Source organism: Dromiciops gliroides, chromosome 5 (assembly GCF_019393635.1).
Source record: "Dromiciops gliroides isolate mDroGli1 chromosome 5, mDroGli1.pri, whole genome shotgun sequence".
Taxonomy (NCBI): Eukaryota; Metazoa; Chordata; class Mammalia; order Microbiotheria; family Microbiotheriidae; genus Dromiciops; species Dromiciops gliroides.
Window position 1 is genome coordinate 89237018 of NC_057865.1, and position 19284 is coordinate 89256301.

At 36.8% G+C, this 19284-nt stretch overlaps 1 protein-coding gene across 3 annotated transcripts in view; it reads right to left on the reverse strand.

The window, feature by feature from the left end:
• The window catches only part of DPP6 (dipeptidyl peptidase like 6), a 1357728-nt gene that overhangs the window by 1035340 nt on the left and 303104 nt on the right, over positions 1-19284 (reverse strand). The gene's annotated exons all lie outside the window — the stretch shown is intronic.

The window sequence follows — 19284 nt, forward strand, 5'->3', positions numbered from 1 at the left end:
AAATAAGGAAGATCTGGGTTCAAGGTGGGGACTCTGATTAAAAAATCTTTGTGACTCAAAGTAAGGCACTTAACATGTTAGTGTGACAGGCAACTTTTGGGGATTAGAAACTGCTGTAACATTTGCTTATCTATGATATTCAGGAAGATTCTTTACCTTGTGTACTATGCAGCAATGCAATCATGATTCCTGAACTCCTTTTCCCAAACAAGAAACCATATACAAATTCATGCACACATGCATGCAGGCATAATTGTCGGTGTCTCCATGTTAGAAGAGCTAGACATGATGACTGGTTGCTGCTGGTTCAACAACAAGAATTGTCTAGCTCTAAGGAAGCTTAAGGAATGCCAAGGCACAGAGAAGAGTATCAAACAAGATTTCTCTACTGCAGTGCTGGCCACGGAGATAGTGATAGGGTGAAGGTGGTAGAAAGGTCTAAACAGCAAAAAGAAACCCAGTGCTTCATCAGGAAACAGTCAAAGGCCAACAAGTCAGCAGATTCTACATGGGGAGACTGCTGCAAACCTTTTTTTTTTTCTCCAGGGTCTCATAAAAAAAGAAAAAATACCTCAGTTGGGTAAAGTCATAAATTTTCTCCCTTTCATTTTGTAAGCTATTTTAAGCTGTTTGGCTCTGTGTCATAGCTATGTTTTTTTTCTTGAGCAAAATGAGACAGTACAGAGACAGACATAATTTCAATAGTCTCTCTTTTCTCCAATCCATCTTCTATCCAGCTGCCAAAATAACCTTCCTAAAGTATAGGTCACACAATGTAACTCCCTTGCTCAAAAATATTCTTGGCCTCCCTACTGCTTCCTCCATAACATGCAAACTTCTTTATTCAGCATTTAAAACCATTTCTAATCTGACTATTACTTTGCCAGGCTTAATTAACATTACCTTACTCACCATGTCCTATGTTAAAGGGCAGATACACACACTCGTCATCCTGATCTCATCATTTCATTTCTTGCCTCAGTGTCTTTGCACTGGTAGTCCCTTTTGACCAAAATCCACTTAGTCTTTACTTCCACCTTTTAGAACTCTCAGTTTCCTTAGAGGTTAGCTTAGGTAGTGATTCCCACAAGTAAACATCCCCCTTCTCCCTAGCTATTAGCACTTTTCTTTCTCAAATCATTTTCTATTTGATTATCTATTATATTCTCCTTGAGGGAAGGAACTGTTAATCACTTTGGTTTTGTTTCCCTAATACTATGTGTCTTGCATGTAGGAAGGTGTGTAATAAATCCTTGTTTGCATGGATGAGGGTTACGCTATATTTGACTGCTCTGCTCTCTTCTCTGGCTTTCCCATACAAGCACTATCCCTTCTGTGACAATATGATAAGTTTCTGATGACATCAGAATAACCTATTAGACTGGAAAAATTAAGAGATTTTAATTTTACTAACTCTTTGATGAATTTAATTGGTCATTCAAATGCACCTCTGTTATTTTGAAGTCCTGGCTAGAAACACCCAGAAATCAGGGGAAAAGATCAGCATTACCACTTGAGGGTGCTACTGTAGTTTGGAAGCATTATTATTTGGATGCTCAAAGCAGCAAGAACAAGAGTTGAGAAACAGCAAAATCAGGGTTTCAGTTCCATCTTCCCATTTCTGTGCATTCAGCTGACTCCAGGGAAATGAGATCACCTTTTAGAAGATTTAATTCTTGTAAAAATGTATTAACAAAAATATCAGACAGGGCAGCAATCTTCCTATTCATAAAAAAAGAAAGTGAAATCAGTAGCCAGTCCTGTAACCCACTCCCTCAGCTAGCTAAGGTGTTTATTCATCAGTGTTAGAGGGTACACTGGGGACAAAAATTTATTTACCAAGGCTTTTTGTTCAAACAATGCAGATCCCTATATGCTTATAACCAGACACTGTGTGCTTACAGGAACCCTGTATCATCTTTGGCACAATGTAATTAGATGAGATCCTTCGTGGATGACAGGCTGGACTGGCATAGAAAAAAAGAGGGGAAAAATAAGTGGGAATGGTAAGAAATGATAGATGGTACTAGAATGAACAACCACACACCCTGTCCTAGATCAGCTTATTTCAATAATAATTCTCTTCTTGCTACAGGATAAAAAAATTCAGAGGGGGTCCTCTGCTGCAATGAGCAATTACTTCTCTCCATGAAAAAATAATAAATACATGGTAGGCTCTGAAAACAGCCTTGCTTTGTTAGGTTTTGGACCAGTCATCTTGGACGATGTGTTTTTTATTGTTTGAAAAGCTGATATGGACTCAGTTGGAAGAGAAGCAACAGATTCAGGGGAACAAACTGGCCAGGCCTGAAAAGAGGCAGAGTCAGAAGACTCAAGTCAGAATCCTGTCTTTTTTGTTTATTACCTCTGTGACCTCATGTGAATTACAGGACATTTCTGGTTCTTGGGTTCCTCATCAAATAAAATGAGATAAGTGAGTTAGAGGATCTCTAAGGGGTCTTCTACCACTATACACTTATGAGCTTATGAGCTCTACTCTTACTGACAACTGGAAGGTAAGTTTAAAAATAAAATTTTCAGCCTACACAGGATTTCACTTACCCATAAAAATTTTCAATTACCTGTTCACTTCCTCCTCTCAACCCAAGGAGCCAAGGTGCCAAGACCTGCCACATTGCATTACTAGTGCTAGAGTATATGATATTAATTTTCACCTATATATTTGCTCTTGACCTGAGTTCACTTAGTCCCACTTTTTCAGGCTCTAGCCTTACTAAGAGTGGTGGGGATAACTAAATGGACAAGGTCTTGTGAAGAAACAGAGTTGGGACAAGATGAACATCTGATAGCATACTACTTTCTCAGTCAATTTAGTCAATACGACCTAAGACAATGCAACTACTGATGGTTGTTTGACCATGGTGATTGGGTATAGTCAGAAAGATTACTGGTTTGTGCCTATAGCCACAGCTTCTTAAAATGTTTCAAGATCTTTTGACTAACAGCAATGAAATCGACTCAGGATCCTTTCAACTTCAGGGGCAGTGCTCTATCCTTGGCACCACCTAACTGCCCCACTAGAGGGTGCTACTAGGAGGTGGAAGTAAGACTGGAGCACCCTGGAGAAGAGCTTCTCTTGTACATGAACACACCAGTAGGTGAAGATTAACTATTGAGCATCATTCTCTTTTCATCGATTATTCTTGATCACTATGTGCTAAGCTGTTTCTAGGATGGAGAAGGAGTTCCAGTGCTGTCTAAATGTCAGGCTCCTTGGGCAAAGCTCAGTCACTCTATCCTAGCAGGTACATTTGATAGATGCCCATAATCTCTAAACTATGGGTTTCCATGGGGAATTTGCCAAAGAAGTTTTGGCCAATACATACACAAACACACACACGTGTGTCATATATGTGTCATATTTATGACATACATGCAGTGTTGTACGATTAATCCTCAACTTTTGTGGGGGTATTGTTCCTAGAAAATGACAGGAAAGTAAAAAAAATGTGAATGTTGATACACTGAACCTATGGGGAATAAGGGGTTAGGTTCCTGTGATCACTCTTCCTCCTAGTTTATAATGAAACAGTTTTGATAATATGCACTTTTCCCAACACAGAAAGCATAAAATAACCCCTAAAATGCAGGGTGGGGGGCAACACTGGACTGGATGGGGATGGAGAGGGGTAGAATGTCATAAGAACCTTGTGGTAAAAAAGGGAAAGGGGTAACCGGACCTCTCTAATCTCCCTTTCTGTTCTATGGTTGAATTATTCCCCAGTGGAAAACCTGTGCTAAGTCCCTGCCCCTAATGGAAGGTGGGAAGCACTCCCACCCAGATGGCTCTGCCAAACCAGCACTGAACTCACTAGGAAGCTTAGGAGCCTGACATGGGCATAGGGGAGGCAGAACTAGATCTCTGTACCATCAATGAAGAGGGGGGAACACCATCTTATTTACCCACAAGCTTAGCTGCTTTTCCATTTGGTTTTCAATTTCCTCATAACCCACTTGAAAGGTTACTTTAGTTCCTTCTGGAGCAGATTCACAAACACATTTATGAATACTTTCCTCCTTTTTGTAGATATAAACTTGCATCATGCTTCTCATTTTTTTCCTCTATTGTGCATAGCCTCAAATATGCTGTGCTTGCCAACTGAACGTGAAAGTGATATTACTAATAAAATCACAGGAATGTCTGAAGTTTTGGGAAAGTTAAACATGGGAATTTTGTGGATTGATTGTATCTATATGTGTGTGCATGTGCATATACACGTGTGCACAGGCATATGCATGTTTAACCTAAAAATTCAATGAATTTATATGTTAAGTACTATTTTAAGTGTATATATTATACATTATTTCAAATTCTGTGTGTCTCTGTCTCTCTCTTCCTTACTCATGCTTCTTTCTTTTTCTCTCTACTACTTTTCCCTTTCCCTCTCCCTGTCATTCAGCCATTCACCTATTACCTGAAGTAGATATTTTTGCTTACACAGGCTACACTCCCAACTATACACATATGCAACAATACTCTTTATGATTTTCTAGTGACTTCACATCAGTAAATGTACTTCCCTAAGAGCCTGATTTGAGGTCAGGGAGATTTTGAAGTATGGGGAGCAAATTCAAGTCACAGAGGACACTTTCTTTTCCTTTGTTTATCTGAGCACTGGAGTTCTTCCAGGTAAAGGAAAAATGTCCTAGAAAGATGAGAGTGATGATAAGGAATTTGGAACAGTCTCTAGAATCTGAATATGTCTAGCCCAAACACAGCTAATGTGCCTAAAGGTTGAGCTTATAATTCACCAACCTCAGAGAACCAAGCAATGCACAACATCATGTAAATAACTACCTTGCTTGCTGGAATGTTTGCATTACTTATCAATTTGTTGATGTATGTGAGTGAGATTTTCCTCACCCCTTAGAGATAAGTGATTTAACTATGGTAATAATCTGTATATAGCCTACATATTGTGATTTAACCTGTTTAGGTAACCTTTAATAGTTTAAGCAAATTATAATAGAGTAAGATAGATATTAGAAGAGCTTGTATAAAGCACATAATTGAAACCATTAGTTTCATCCACTGTGGTTAGGTATCCACCAATCAGCTTAAAGATCAAATGCTAAAAATAGTGACTTAAGCTGAAACAGACCTATCAGTTCTTAAGGAAAGCTACCTATGGAAGTTGATGGAGTTGATGGATTTCACCATCCAATTATTTTATTCCCTTGTGTAGTACTATTTTATTTAATTTTTTAATAAATAATTTTATTTATTTATTTTTCCCATTACATGTAAAGATAGTTCTCAACTTTTGTTTATACAAACTTTCCAATTTCAGATTTTTCTCCCTCCCTCCCCTCCCTCCCCCCTCTCCCAGACAGCAGGTAATCTGATATAGGTGTTATATGTGTGTGTGTGTGTGTGTGTGTGTGTGTATAATAACATTAAACATATTTCTGCATTAGTCATGTTATAAGAGAAAAATCAGAGCAATGAGGAAAAACCTCAAAATAGAAAAACAATAGCACCAAAAACAAAAGAAATAATATGGTCCATTCAACATCTATACTCCACAGTTCTTTTTTTTTTCCCTGGATTTGGAGATCCTCCTCCATCATGCGTTCCCTGGAACCCTTCTGTACCATTGCATTGGTGAGAAGAATATAGTCCATCACAGGTCAACACACAATGCTGATGACACTGTGTACAATATTCTTCTGGTTCTGCTCATCTCACTCATCACCAGCCCATGCAAGACCCTCTAGGTTTCTCTGAACTCCTCCTGCTCATTGTTTCTTACAGCTCAACAGTATTCCATTACATTCTTATGCCACAACTTGTCCAGCCATTCCCCAATTGATGGGCATCCCTTCAACTTCCAATTCTTTGCCACCACATAAAGAGCAACTATAAATATTTTTGAACATGTGGGTCCTTTTCCCCTTTCCATGATGTCTTTGGGAAAAAGACCCAAAAGTGGTATTGCTGGGTCAAAGGGTATGCACAGCTTTATCGTCCTTTGGGCATAATTCCAAATTGCTCTGCAGAATGGTTGGATCCGTTCACAGCTACACCAACAATGCATTAGTGTTCCAATTTTTCCACAGCTTCTCCAACATTTATTATTTTCCTTTTTTGTAATTTTAGTCAATCTGATAGGTCTCAGGTGGTACCTCAGAGTTGTTTTAATTTGCATTTCTCTAATCATTAGGGATTTAGAGCATTTTTTCATATGGGAATAGACAGCTTTGATTTCTTCATCAGAAAACTGCCTGTTCATATACTTTGACCATTTCTCAATTTTGGAATGACTTGGATTCTTATAAATTTGATTTAGTTCCTGATATATTTAGAAATGAGGCCTTTATCAGAAGTACTGGCCATAAAAATTGTTTCCCAGCTTTCTGTCTCCCTTCTAATTTTGGATGTATTGCTTCTGTTTGTACAAAAACTTTTTAATTTAATATAACCAAAATCATCAATTTTGCATTTTATAATATTATCTTTCTCTTGTTTGGTCATAAACTGTTTTCCTTTCCAAAGATCTGAAAGGTAGACTATTCCTTTCTCTTCTAATTTACCTATGGTATCACCTCTTATGTCTAAATCACGTATCCATTTTGATCTTATTTTAGTATAAGGTGTAAGATGTTGGTCTATGCCTAATTTCTGCCATACTATCTTCCAGTTTTCCCAGCAGTTTTTGTCAAATACTGAGTTCCTATCCCAGAAGCTGGAGTTTTTGGGTTTATCAAACACTACATTACTAGTGTCATTTACTACTGTGTTTCCTGTGCCTAACCTATTCCATTGATCCTCCACTCTATTTCTTTCTTTTTTTTTTTAGTGAGGCAATTGGGGTTAAGTGACTTACCCAGGGTCACACAGCTAGTAAGTGTGTTAAGTGTCTGAGGCCGGAATTGAACTCAGGTACTCCTGACTCCAGGGCCGGTACTCTATCCACTGTGCCATCTAGCTGCCCCTCTCCACTCTATATTAGATAGTTTTGATGACTGCCACTTTATAGTAAAGCTCCAGATTTGGTACTGCTAACCCACCTTCCTGTGCATTTTTTTCATTATTTACCTTGAAATTCTTGATTTTTTGTTTTTCCAGATGAATTTTATTATTTTTTTCTAGCTCTATAAAACAATTTTTAGGTAGTTTGCTTGGTATGGCACTGAATAAGTAAATTAATTTAGGTAGAAATGTCATTTTTACTATATTAGCTCTGCCTATGCTTCAGCAATTGATATCTTTCCAATTATTTAGATCTGATTTGATTTGTTTGAAGAGTGTTTGGTAATTGTGTTCATAGAGTTCCTGGGTTTGTCTTGGCAAGTAGACTCCCAAGTATTTTATACTATCTACCATTACTTTAAATGGAATTTCTCTTTCTATCTCTTGCTGCTGGACTTTGTTGGTCATGTATAGAAATGCTGATGATTTATGTGGTTTTATTTTATATCCTGCTACTTTGCTAAAGTTGTTATTTGTTTCAAGTAATTTTTGAGTTGATTCTCTAGGATTCTTTAAGTATACCATCATATCATCTGGAAAGAGTGATAGTTTTGTTTCCTCCTTGCCTATTCTAATTCCTTTAATTCCTTTTTCTTCCCTGATTGCTAAAACTAACATTTCTAGTACAATATTAAATAATAGGGGTGATAATGGTCACCCTTGTTTCTCCCCTGATCTTATTAGGAAGGCCTCTAATTTATCTCCATTGCATATAATGCTTGCTGATGGTTTTATGTAGATACTGTTTATTAGTTTAAGAAAAGCTCAACCTATTCCTAAGCTCTCTAGTGTTTTTATTAGGAATGGGTGCTATGTTTTGTCAAAAGCTTTCTCTGCATCTATTGAGATAATCATATGATTTTAGTTAGTTTTCTCATTGATGTGGTTGATTATGCTAATAGTTTTCCTAATGTTGAACCAGCCCGGCATTCCTGGTATAAATCCCACCTGGTCATATTGTATTATCCTGGTGATCACTTGCTGTAATATCCTTGTTAATATCTTATTTAAGATTTTAGCATCAATATTCATTAGGGAAATTGGTCTATAATTTTCTTTCTCTGTTTTTGCTTTGCCTGGTTTTGGTATCACCACCATATTTGTATCATAAAATGAATTTGGTAGAACTCCTTCTTTAGCTATTTTCCCAAATAATTTGTATAATATTGGAATTAATTGTTCTTTAAATATTTGGTAAAATTCACCTGTAAACCCATCTGGCCCTAGGTATTTTTTTCTTAGGGAGTTCATTAATGGCTTGTTCAATTAATTTTTCTAATATGGGTTTATTTAAGAATTTTATTTCCTCTTCAGTTAACCTGGGCAGTTTGTATTTTTGTAAATATTCATCCATTTCATTTAGATTATCAAATTTATTGGCATACAGTTGGGCAAAATAATTCCTAATTATTGATTTAATTTCCACTTCATTGGTGGTAACATCACCCTTTTCATTTTTGATACTGGTAATTTGGTTTTCTTCTTTCTTTTTTTTTAAATCAAATTAACCAATATTTTATCAATTTTATTGGTTTTTTCATAAAACCAGCTCTTAGTTTTATTGATTAATTCTATAGTTTTCTTGCTTTCAATTTTATTAATTTCTCCTTTAATTTTCAGGATCTATAGATTAGTATCTAATTGGGGATTTCTAATTTGTTCTTTTTCTAGCTTTTTAAATTGCATGCCCAATTCATTAATCTCCTCTTTCTCTTTTTTATTCATGTAAGCATTTAGAGCTATAAATTTTCCCCTAAGTACTGCTTTGGCTGCATCCTATAAATTTTGATATATTGTCTCATTATTGTCATTGTCTTGGATATAGTTATTGATTGTTTCTATGATTTGGTGTGACCCATTCATTCTTTAGTTTCCAATTGATTTTCATCCTACTTTTCCCTGGCTCTATCTTACATTTACTTTTTATTGCATCATGATCTGAGAAGGATGAATTTACTACTTCTGCCTTTCTATATTTGACTATGATGTAATTTTTGAAAATGTGCCATGTACTGCTGAGAAAAAGGTATATTCCTTTCTATCCCCATTCAATTTTCTCCAGACATCTATCATGTCTAAATTTTCTAGTAATCTATTCACCTCTTTCACTTCTTTCTTATTTATTTTTCAGCTAGATTTATCTAATTCTGAGAGTGAGAGATTCAGATCCCCCACTAGTATAGTATTATTGTCTAATTCCTCTTCTAACTCATTTAACTTCTCCTCTAAGAATTTGGATGCTATACCACTTGGCGCATGCATATGTAATATTGATATTACTTCATTACCTATAGTACCTTTCAGCAAGATGTAGTTTCCTTCCTTATCTCTTTCAATGAGATCTAATTTTGCCTATGCTTTGTCTGAGATAAGGATTGCTACTCCTGATTTTTTTACTTTAGCTGAAGCATAATATATTCCGCTCTAGCCTTTTACCTTTACTCTGTGTGTATATCTCTGCTTCAAATGTGTTTCTTGTAAATAGCATATTGTAGGATTCTAGTTTTTAATCCACTCTGCAATTCACTTCTGTTTTATAGCAGAGTTCATCCCATTCACATTCACAGTTATTATTACTAACTGCCTATTCCCCTCCATTCTATTTACCCCTTTTGTACTTTGCCCCCTTCTTTCACCCTATTCCTCCTCACCAATGTTTTGCTTCTTACCCCTGCCTCCCGCAATCCGCCCTCCCTTTTTGTCACCCCTTCCCTTTTCTTTACCCTTTTCTCCCTTGCTTTTGTCCTCCCTTCTATCAGTACCCCCTTTCCCTTCCCCTTTTACTTCCCTAAAAATGAGCTAAGTTTCTTTATCCCAATGAAGGTATATGTTATTCCCTCTTTGAATCAAATCTAATGAGAGTAGGGTTGAAACAATGTTCACCCCTCCTTTCTTTACCTCTGTTGTAAGAGGTTTTTTTTCACCTCTTCATATGATATAATTCACCCCATTCCACCTCCCCTTTCCTCTCCTCCCCATAGACTCTCTTTTTAACCACTTAGTGTTCTTTGTATCATCACATCAAAGGCAATTTATATTTTTACTCTCTGTGTAAAGTCCTTCTCTCTGCCCAAATACATTTATAATTCTTAAGAGTTATGAGTATTATCTTCCCATGTAGGGATGTAAGCAGTTTAACCTAATTGAGTAACATTTTTCCCTCTGTTTACCTTTTTAAACTTCTCTTGAGTTGTGTATGTTAAGATCGAATTTTCTATTCAGTTCTGGTCTTTTCATCAGGAAAGACTGAAAGTCCCCAATGTCATTGAATGTCCATCTCTTCCCCTGAAAGAGAACGATCAGTTTTCCAGGCTAATAGATTCTTGGCTGCAATCCAAGCTCCTCTGCCTTCCGGAATATCATATTCCAAACCTTGTGCTCCTTTAATGTTGAAGCTGCCAGGTCCTGAACAATCCTGACTGTGGCTCCATGATATTTAAATTGCTTCTTTCTGGCTGCTTGGAGTATTTTCTCCATCTGATAATTCTGGAATTCGGCTACAATATTCCTTGGAGTTTTCCTTTTGGGGCCTCTTTCAGGAGGTGATCCTCTGATTCTATAATATCAGGGCAGTTCTCCTTAACAATTTCCTGGAATATGGTGTCTAGATTCTTTTTCTGATAATGGCTTTCAGGCAGTCCAGTGATTCTCAAATTGTTTCTCCTGGATCTGTTTTCCAGATCAGTAGTCTTTCCAATGAGGTATTTCACATTTTCTTCTATTTTTTCATTCTTTTGATTCTGCTTGACTGATTCCTGGTGTCTCATCAATTCCTTATCTTCCAACTGTCCAATTCTAATTTTTATGGCATTGTTTTCTTCAATGAGATTATACACCGTTTTTCCATTTGGCCAAATGAATTTTTTAAGGCATTATTTTCTTCAGTGAAATTAATCACCTTTTTTTCCATTTGACCAGATGAATTTTTTTAAGGAATTGTTTTCTGCAATCAATCTTTGTGTTTCCTTTTCCAAGCTGCTGATTCTTTTTTCATAGTTTTCTTGTTTTGCTTTCATTTCTCTCCCCATTTTTCTTCTACCTTTCTCAATTGATTTTTAAAATCCTTTTTGAGCTCTTCCAGGAAGGCTTTTTTTCTTGAGTCCAATTCACCTTCCCTCTTGAGGCTTCACATGCAGGCAGTTTGAGGGTATTGTCCTCATCTGAATTTGTGTTTGCCTCTTTCCTGTTGATACAGAAGCTCTCAATGGAGAGGGCTCTTTTTTGCTTCTTACTCATTATTGTAGCTTATTTTTTTTTAAAGTTGAGGTCTGCTCTGGGGGTACCAGGGTCCCTGTTTTGAGCTACTTGTGCTGGGGTATCAGTGCTGTGTCACCGGCTTTTTACACACTGAGGACTTTATGGTGTGTGCAGTTCTCCCACCCTGTACTTCCTGTCTGAGCGCACTAGGATCAGTGGGCCTAGTGGCGCCTATCCTGTTCATGGCCCTCCTGCTGGCAACTTGCTTTTTTGGCTGGTGCAGGTAGGTTTTTCCACTGTCCTGCTGGGCCACCAGATTTTTGGGCCAGGATCCAGGGGCCTCAGTTATTCCTCTGTGGCCTGCAGCTTCCTGCTGACTTGCTCCAACCCCCTCGGCGCTGGGCTGCTGCCCTGTGCCCTGCCTCCCTTTTGCCCAAGTCAGGCCGACCTTTCCTGAAGTCTTCTAAATTATCTCTGGTGGGAAGACTGTGTCTCTCTGTCTCTTTAAAGGTTCTATAGTTTCAGAATCCATCCAGAGGCTTGATTTAATGTTATTTTTGAGGGAACAGAAGGAGAGCTCAGGCAGCTTTCTGATTCCTCTCTGCCATATTGGCTCCGCCCCCATCCAATTCTTTTTTCTGTGGTTTCCAGCACTCTATGTAAAGTCCACTATGATAGATCCACTATTTGGATTACATAGTTTTGCATAAGATTGAGGTTTCCATCATGATATGTGGACTGGTTGTATATGCACCACTTGAATTGTGTAGTGTAAATGGTGTTTGTGGGAGGAGTCTGTCTAAAAATAGTATGCATAAATACTTTTGAGTCCTGGTTTGAGTATAAAACCCTGTGGATCCCTAGGTTTGGGGTCTTCAGCTCCTAGACCTGGGTCTGGCTTTATTGTGAGACAGGATCCCTCTTTCAATAAACCTATCTTTCTATACCTTAGAGACTTCACTGTTTCTTTTCTTTGTCGGACTTAGAAATTTTTACATGTATAATTAAATCTATGTTCCAAGGACATGTTAATACTTTTAACCACATCAACAAAATTTATAATGGTAAGCTCTTGAAGAGAGATTCATACCTCAAATACCATGCATGAAGGGAGATCTAAATAGTTTCATGTGGTCTAAAAGCCAAAATCTAAGGACTAGACTAATTCACTGAGTTAATTCTAATGAGCCTCCTAGAGCTTTACTCCACAATGCCAAATTCCAAGTCAATTTTTATATTTCCATGTATATTTTCATACTAGAGAATTCTCATATGTTGTTCCAATTTAGAACAACAGGGATTGACATTTTCCCACAAAGGTAGTTGCCAGAACCAAATGATAGTTACATATAAATATCATTTCCTTTCCAGAATAGGATTGAACATCCTGATCCCCTTATCCTCAAACACATTCATTTCCACTGGGATGCAGTGGCTGGAGGGAGAGGAGCACCCTCTAAGTACAAATAAAAGGAATTTGGTAGAGACAACAACTCAACTCACAAGTTCCCACCTCAGAAAGTGGAGCCTTTTCAAAGGTCCACAGGGCCTAATATAATCTGAGACCTGGAAGATACTGAATGAAAACTGCAACACAAGCAATAGGCTCAATGCTCTTATACTTTTGACACTTCTCACAATATACTCCCTGACTTCCCATTGCCTTGGGACTTAATTTCTGCTGGGGCTGTTGAGATCAGTGACCTGGAACACTCTCTAAACAAGTGCCTGTCAGACCTCCAGAGTCCATAGAAAGTAATTTCCCCACTGGAACATGCGTCATGGGTGAGTAACACAGACTTTAAATTTTCAGACAACATTTTTCTTCCCAATGGGTCCCTGGAAATGCATCTTAAATGGGTTTCCTGCAAATACTTATGTTCCTTAACACCCAAAGTTCCAAGTTCAAACAAATAATCAGTTCCTCTTTCACATAAGAGTATTTCAGATTTATCTTAAGAAAGCAGCTCAATTTAGAAATCAGCTTTCCTAGTTTGAAAAATCATAGTAAAATCTCTGCTATTTGAGGCATCCCCACTCTAAAGATTATAAGCCATTGTAGGCCAGAGCCAAGATAGTCGTGTAGAGGAAGCCACCTAACCAAACTCTCCCCAAATTCCTCTCCCAACAACTTTAAAATCCTAAGTCTGATAGAATTTTGGAGTGGCATAGCTAATAAAATGGCAGGGTGAGATATTTTTCTAGCCCAAGATAACTTGTTGTTTTTGTTGTTTATCCTTTGTTTTTGAAAAGGACCGATGACATCACAGGGTGATGTTTTGACTTGTTCATGAATTCAATCCGAGTGAAACAGAATTACACAGAGCCAGCTTAGGAGGTTGGCAGAAGAGGTCTATGATACTGGGCTAGGAGACTTCCAAGAGCTCATATACTCACATTAGCTGTGGGCCTTGAAGGTAGCTGTGATGGTGGCGGCAGCAGCAGCAGCAGTAGCTTCAGGGGATCTCAGAACAGAAATGGCAACAAGACCAGAGAATTCATGGGAAAGATATTACAGGGGATCCTGATTTGACATTGGGCATAGGATCTGGTACTGTTTGGTCATTCCATTGCTCATATACAGCTCTGGTTCAAGGGCAGAGAAGAACATGTATGGTCAGTCATACTGGAGCAGGAGTACTGGTCACAGTTTAAGGGCAGAGAGAACATCCAGAGGCTGCAGGCTGCAGGGGAATAAGGGCCCTTCTCAGGTAAATACCAGAACCAGAACAGGACTGCTGTGACCACATCCAGGATAACACCACTTGGCAAGAACTGAAAACTTATAGATCCCCAGAACTAGTTCTGAAAACAATAGAGAAAAAAATCCTGAAACTTGTGACAATGCCTCCCCACTCCCAGGTGAAGAGAGCCCAACTTTAACAAAAGGTACAAAGTAAAAAAAAATAGGATGAAAAAATGAGCAAACAACATCAACTAAAAAGAATCTGACAATAAAAAGCTACTATGGTGTCAGGAAAGATCAAGTCATACATTCAATAAAAGAAAAAAAAATGTGAAAATAAGTAAAAGCAATGCCTCAAAGAAAAAATGGAGACTGAACAAATGCCCAAGAAGAATTACAAGAAGAAATAAGAAAGAAATAAGAGTGATAGAAGAAAAATTGGGAAAAGAAATGAGAGTGATAGAAGAAAATTATGAAAACAGAATTAACAGTATGATAAAAGAGGCACAAAAGTACTAGGAAAAAAAACCTTAAAAAAAGAACCACCCAAAAAGTAAAGGAGCACAAAAATTCACTGAAGAGAACTCCATAAAAAGCATAATTGGCCAAGTAGAAAAAAGAGGCTAAAAAGCTCACTGAAGGAAATAATTCCTCAAAAATTAGAATTTGGTAAATAGAAGCTAATGTATCCATGAGACATCAAGAAACAATAAAATAAAGTAAAAAAAAATGAAAAATAGAAGAAAATGTAAAGTATTTCTTCAGAAAAAACAACCAACTTGGAAAATAGATTGAGGAGTTATAGTTTAAGAATTACTATACTGGGGAAGCTAGATGGCACAGTGGATAGAGCACCGGCCCTGGAGTCAGAAGTACCTGAGTTCAAATCTGGCCTCAGACACTTAACACTTACTAGCTGTGTGACCCTGGGCAAGTCACTTAACCCCAATTGCCTCACTAAAAAAAACAAAACAAAACAAAACAAAAACAAGAATTACTATACTACCTGAAAGCCTTGATTTTAAAAAAAGAGCCCGCACACCATCTTTAAAGAAATTACAAAGGAAAACTGCCCTAATATCTTAGATCCAGAAGACAAAACAGAACTTGAATGAATCCACCAATCACCTCCTGAAAGAGATCTCAAAATGTAAATTTCCAGGAATATTATAGGCAAATTACTGAGCTTAAGGTCAATGAAAAATGATTGCAAGCAGCCAGGAAATAAAAAACAACATACAACTATTCAAATACCATAAAGCCATAGTCAGGATCACACAAGATTTAGCAGCTACCACATTAAATAAGCAGAAGGATTGGAATATGATATTCCAGAAGGTAAAGGAGCTAAGATTACAATCAAGAATAACCTATTCAGCAAAACTGAGTATAATACTTCAGGGGAAAAAAAGATATTTAATAAATTAAAGGACTTTTAAGCATTCCTGATAGAAAGACCAGAATTGAATAAAAAACCTGACATTTAAATAAAAGATTCTTGAGAAACATACAAAGGTAAACATGAAAGAGAAATCATAAGGAATTTAAAAATTTAATAATGTTAAGCTGTTTACATTCCTAGATGTGAAGATGATATAAAATTCTTGAGAACTTTATCATAATTAGGGCATTTTGAGAATCTACATAAGAATATGGTGTGAATTGATTATGTTGGAATGATCTAAACAAATTAAAAGGATGAGAAAGAGGGATGCACAGGGAGAAGGGAGAAGGGAAGAAGAATGAGGAAAATTATCTCACATTAAAAAAGCATGCAAGGAAAATTGTTTTATAGTTCTTCAGTGGAGGGGAAATGCTAGGTTGCTAGGCAACATTTGACCTCGCCCTCATCAGAATTTGTTCTTTCTACATCAATATCTATCTATCTATACATATGTATACATACATATATACAAACATATGCACACCTACATGTACATATACATAAATAACTATATATACATATATATGTGTGTATGTATGTGTATATATATTATATATGTGTATATGTATGGGAAGGAAGAGAAGAAGGAGGGAGAGAGAGAGAAAGGAATGAAAGGGGATAAGAATTGGGGACAGGAAGTGGAAAGAAAAAGAGGGAGAGGGAGAAGTGAGGGAGGGGTAAGGGAGGGGTGAAGGAGGGAGGAAGTGAAAAAGACAGAGACAGAGACACAGAGAGAGAGACAGACTCAGAAGTTTGGTATAAAAATATATCTTACCCAACAGAGAAGTAGGAAGGGAAAAGAATAAGAGAAAGGGGGAATGATAAAAGGGAGGGTGGCAGAATAAGAGAGCCAGTGTTTAGAAGTAAAACAGTTTTGAAAAGGGAGAATAAAAAAGAGAGAGAGAAAAGTATAAACATAAGAAAATAGGATGAAGGGGAATACACAGTAATCAAAGCTTTAAATATGAACTCATGCATAAAACAGAAGCAGATAGCAGGATGGATTAGAAACCAGAATCCAACAATATATCGTCTACAAGAAACATGCTTGAACTAGAAAAATACAGAGTTAAAAAGGGCTAGAATAGAACTTATTATGCTTCAGCTGAAGTAAAAAAGGCAAGGATAGTAATCACGATCTCAGATAAAACGGAAGCAAAAACAATAAACCTAATTAAAGGAGATAATCAAGGAAACTGTATTTTGCTAAAAGGTGCCATAGACAATGAAGTAACAATAAAATATTTACACCAAGTTTCTCTAATAAAGGCCTTATTTCTCAAATATTTAGGGAAATGAGTCAAATTTATAAAAATTAAGAGCCATTCCCCATTTGATAAATGGTTAAAGGATGTGAGCAGGCAGTGTTCAGAAAAAGAAATCAAAGTTACCTGTGGTCATATAAAAAGAATGTTCTAAATCCCTAATTAGTGAAATGCAAATTAAAACAACTCTGAAGTACCACTTCATACCTATCAGATAGCTAACATGACAGAAAAGAAAATGACAAATATGGAGGGATGTGAAAAAATGGAACACTAATGCACTGTTGGTGGAGTTGTGAATTGATCCAGCCATTCGGGAGAACAATTTGGAACTATGCCCAAAGTGCTGTAAAATTGTACAGACACTTTGACCCAGTAACACTACTACTAGGTCTACAACCCAAAGAGACCAAAGGAAAAGGAAAATTACATATATATATATATATATATATATATATATATATATATATATTTATACACACACACACAGTAGCAGGGTTGGTTGTGTGTGTGTGTGTAGTGACAAATAAATGGAAACTGAAGGGATGTCCATCAATTAGAAAACAGATAAATAAGTTCTGGTAGATGATTACCATGGGATACTATTGTGCTATAAGAAATGATGAGCAGGTTAGTTTCAGAAAGCCTGGAAAGACCTTTATGAACTGATGCAGAATGAAGTACAACCTGAGTTTATTATACACAGTGACAGCAATATTTTAATGATAATCAACTCTGAAAAACTTGGCTACTCAGATTAAAACAGTGACCCAAGAAAATGCTTAAGGACTTAAGATGAAATATCCTATCCACTTCAAGAAAGAGAACTAATAAATTATGAGTAGTAATTGAAGTATTTTTTCACTGTCTTGTTTTTTTTGGTAACATTGATAATATGGAAATATCTTTTGCTTGATTTACATGTATAATTGATATTATCTTGTTTGCCTTCTTAATGGGGAGGAGAGGGGCTGGAGGAAGAGAATTTGCAGTTCAAAATTTCAAGGAAAAGAATGATAAAAATAAATAAATAATAAATCACAAAACCAAAACAGAACAAAAGACTGTATGCTCTTTGTGGGTAGGAACTACTTATTTTGCATTTGTGCCCATAGACAACTGCACAGTATCTTATACAAAGGTGCTTAATAAGTGTTAGTTGGATAGAATTGACTTGTAGGAACAGGAAGGGATCCTAGAAACTATCAAGTCAAGGATTTTTCATCTGTTTTTTAATGGAACTACAAGGGGTCCATGGATAGCTTTTTACAGGTGGGGAAGCTGTGAAGTTGTATGGGAAAATTATTTTTTTAACTTCTTAGCATTTCCTTTCATTATGAATATAGGCAACAAACTTTTTTTTTTTCTGAGAAGGGGTGCCTAGACCTCATCAGATTCCAAAGGAGTCCATGATACAAATGGGATGAAGAAAGCTTTATATAGTCTAACTCCCTTACTTTATCACAATAGGCCTCTTTCCTCAAACCCTTAAGTGACAGAACTGGGGTCAGAACTCAGTTCTCCTTACATCCAGTTATATCACACATGGCCTAGTAATTTTGTTTTTGATAAATGTAAGAAAAATGGGAATACAAGTCCCTTTCTATCTTCTAAAGAAGAGTAAAAACTTACCCAAAGCATAATAATCAATGAACAAGCATTTATTAAGCACTTACTAACTGCCAGGCACTATGCTAATGCTGGGGAAACAAAAAAAGGTGAAAACATCCTCTGCCCTCAATAAGCTTACATTCTAATCAGGAAACAAAATATATACACACAAGTTACATAGAGCACTAGTGAAAGGGGAGACCTATAGGTATGTTATCTAAGCTAGAACATCTTTGTCATTCACAGCTCTTTGTCTTCCTCAGGTATACAATTGTTTCCCCTTGCAAAATCAAAACAAAATAATACAAACATAGGAAGAGGACTGCTGCAGCAATTGGGAGATGGAAAGAAAATAAGCCAAGTTGTTTTATGTCTACCAAGTCCTCTGATATCAAATAACTCTTTTCTACTCTTCAATACAGCTAATGAATCTATTGTATTGCTGAAGTGATTGGGGCAAAATGCTGTAGAATGATCTATGGAAATAGTGTTTTTAATGTTGCTCAGTCCCAAAAGAATAAGGCTGTGCCTCTGTTATGATTCGGAGCTTCTTGAGGCTTTAATTTCAACCATATATCCTTCTTTAGAGTGTTCAAATTGATAAATGTCTCTCTGGATAGGACCATAATGCAATATTATCAGCACATGCAGATGGTATTTGGGATTGCAGTATTGGGCTTCTGATACACACTGCTACCACTGGCAGTACAAGTAATTGGTCCAGGGGAATAATGGAATTGCTGGACTTCAGGGGGTAAAATAAACTAACAGTGCAAGGGCTCAGCAGGTTCAGGCTCATGTTATTTATTCATTCTCTACAAAGGGAATGAAATAATTCTCATAATTTAGCATTGAAAGCCAAAGTAATTACCACTGTAATGTTACACATTAAAAGGCGGTGAGAGCTAGACTGCAACTTATTAACTTCACTTATTTATTTTCCATTCATAAAATGTATCCATCACCCAACTGTACCATAATTCTTCTCTAATGGAGTGTTTTCTGTCCTGTATTCTAAGATGCCTTAAAAGATGTGTCCTCCACTGGGTCCTGAAGGGCAACAAGTGAGGAATATCCTACACCTTAA